Raw genomic sequence first — 2,500 nt, 5'->3', positions numbered from 1 at the left:
GACTCATCCAGTTAGTGCACCTGCCAATTTCACGTCGATATGGTGTACTGCATTGGGATCAATATTTTTTGTAAAATACTGTTTGATGCCACTCTTTCGGAGCTAAACCAGGAGCTCAGAATAAACATTTTCACGAACGATGACCTCCAGGAGTATAGTTGAATGTTGATTGTTTTATACATATGAGTGTTCGAAAGGTCTCTGCAAGCACGGCCTACGACCATATCACCCTGAATGTGCCCGATCTCGTCTAATCTCGGAAGCTAAGCATGGTCGAGCCTGGTTAGTACTTGGATGGGAGACTGCCTGGGAATACCAGGTGTTGTAGGCTTTTGCATTGTTGTATCTGGATGGGTCGCTTTTTACACTTCGACTCATCCAGTTAGTGCACCTTCCAATTTCACGTCGATATGGTGTACTGCATTGGGATCAATATTTTTTGTAAAATACTGTTTGATGCCACTCTTTCGGGGCTAAACCAGGAGCTCAGAATAAACGTTTTCACGAGCGATGACCTCCAGGAGCATAGTTGAATGTTGATTGTTTTATACATATGAGTGTTCGACAGGTCTCTGCAAGCACGGCCTACGACCATATCACCCTGAATGCGCCCGATCTCGTCTGATCTCGGAAGCTAAGCATGGTCGAGCCTGGTTAGTACTTGGATGGGAGACTGCCTGGGAATACCAGGTGTTGTAGGCTTTTGCATTGTTGTATCTGGATGGGTCGCTTTTTACACTTCGAATCATCCAGTGAGTGCACCTGCCAATTTCACGTCGATATGGTGTACTGCATTGGGATCAATATTTTTTGTAATATAATGTTTGATGCCACTCTTTCGGGCCTCAACCAGGAGCTCAGAAACAGGTCCCTGCAGAGTGGGCTGGTAGGACAAGTCTCTGCGCTGTCTATTACTGATTTTATACACCCAACAGCACGAGATTTCACTTCGTTAAAGTATTGAAAGGGGACGGACGGACGGACGGACACATGAATCTATTGCAGGCTGGTACACTCAGTTTACAACTTCGTTTCTACCAGTATAAAGGTTTTTTGAGCGATGACCTCCAGAATGTATAGTTGAATGTTGATTGTTTAATACATCTGAATGTGCGACAGGTCTTTCCAACTATGTCCTACGACCATCACACCCTGAATGCGCCCGATCTCGTCTGATTCCAGAAGCTAAGCAGAGTCGAGCCTGGTTAGTACTTGGATGGGAGACTGCCTGGGAATACCAGCTGTTGTAGGCTTTTACATTGTTGTATCTGGATGGGTCGCTTTTTACACTTCGACTCATCCAGTTAGTGCACCTGCCAATTTCACGTCGATATGGTGTACTGCATTGGGATCAATATTTTTTGTAAAATACTGTTTGATGCCACTCTTTCGGAGCTAAACCAGGAGCTCAGAATAAACATTTTCACGAGAGATGACCTCCAGGAGTATAGTTGAATGTTGATTGTTTTATACATATGTGTGTTCGACAGGTCTCTGCAAGCACGGCCTACGACCATATCACCCTGAATGTGCCCGATCTCGTCTAATCTCGGAAGCTAAGCATGGTCGAGCCTGGTTAATACTTGGATGGGAGACTGCCTGGGAATACCAGGTGTTGTAGGCTTTTGCATTGTTGTATCTGGATGGGTCGCTTTTTACACTTCGACTCATCCAGTGAGTGCACCTGCCAATTTCACGTCGATATGGTGTACTGCATTGGGATCAATATTATTTGTAATATAATGTTTGATGCCACTCTTTCGGGGCTCAACCAGGAGCTCAGAAACAGGTCCCTGCAGAGTGGGCTGGTAGAACAAGTCTCTGCGCTGTCTATTACTGATTTTATACACCCAACAGCACGAGATTTCACTTCATTAAAGTATTGAAAGGGGACGGACGGACGGACACATTAGTCTATTGCAGGCTGGTACACTCAGTTTACAACTTCGTTTCGACCAGTATAAAGGTTTTTTGAGCGATGACCTCCAGAAGTATAGTTGAATGTTGATTGTTTAATACATCTGAATGTGCGACAGGTCTTTCCAAGCATGGCCTACGACCATCTCACCCTGAATGCGCCCGATCTCGTCGGATCTCGGAAGCTAAGCATGGTCGTGCCTGGTAGTTACTTGGATGGGAGACTGCCTGGGAATACCAGGTGTTGTAGGCTTTTGCATTGTTGTATCTGGATGGGTCGCTTTTTACACTTCGACTCATCCAGTTAGAGCACCTGCCAATTTCACGTCGATATGGTGTACTGCATTGGGATCAATATTTTTTGTAAAATACTGTTTGATGCCACTCTTTCGGGGCTAAACCTGGAGCTCAGAATAAACGTTTTCACGAGCGATGACCTCCAGGAGTATAGTTGAATGTTGATTGTTTTATACATATGAGTGTTCGACAGGTCTCTGCAAGCACGGCCTACGACCATATCACCCTGAATGCGCCCGATCTCCTCTGATCTCGGAAGCTAAGCATGGTCGAGCCTGGTTAGTAC

The 2,500-nt window shown here is 45.4% G+C and overlaps 4 non-coding genes and 2 pseudogenes across 4 annotated transcripts in view; all 6 read left to right on the top strand.

Moving 5' to 3' along the window:
- Positions 1–212: 212 nt before the first annotated feature.
- LOC142927191 (5S ribosomal RNA) lies at positions 213–331 on the top strand. Its single transcript, XR_012944116.1, has one exon. It is a non-coding gene; the product is annotated as a 5S ribosomal RNA (ribosomal RNA).
- A 252-nt stretch (positions 332–583) lies between these two features.
- On the top strand, positions 584–702 carry LOC142928764 (5S ribosomal RNA). The gene has a single exon (XR_012945074.1). It is a non-coding gene; the product is annotated as a 5S ribosomal RNA (ribosomal RNA).
- A 432-nt stretch (positions 703–1,134) lies between these two features.
- Positions 1,135–1,253, top strand: LOC142928630 (5S ribosomal RNA; annotated as a pseudogene).
- A 252-nt stretch (positions 1,254–1,505) lies between these two features.
- LOC142927881 (5S ribosomal RNA) lies at positions 1,506–1,624 on the top strand. The gene has a single exon (XR_012944806.1). It is a non-coding gene; the product is annotated as a 5S ribosomal RNA (ribosomal RNA).
- A 427-nt stretch (positions 1,625–2,051) lies between these two features.
- On the top strand, positions 2,052–2,170 carry LOC142928362 (5S ribosomal RNA; annotated as a pseudogene).
- Positions 2,171–2,422: 252 nt separating this feature from the next.
- LOC142927246 (5S ribosomal RNA) overlaps positions 2,423–2,500 on the top strand; it is a 119-nt gene continuing 41 nt past the window's right edge. Inside the window, exon 1 of the ribosomal RNA XR_012944171.1 lies at positions 2,423–2,500. This exon is cut by the window's right edge and continues 41 nt beyond it. This is a non-coding gene — a ribosomal RNA (5S ribosomal RNA).

Source organism: Petromyzon marinus, chromosome 23, assembly GCF_048934315.1.
Source record: "Petromyzon marinus isolate PM22_M1 ecotype Great Lakes invasive population chromosome 23, UKy_Petmar_22M1.pri1.0, whole genome shotgun sequence".
Lineage (NCBI taxonomy): Eukaryota > Metazoa > Chordata > Hyperoartia > Petromyzontiformes > Petromyzontidae > Petromyzon > Petromyzon marinus.
This window is presented reverse-complemented; position numbering and strand designations above follow the sequence as displayed.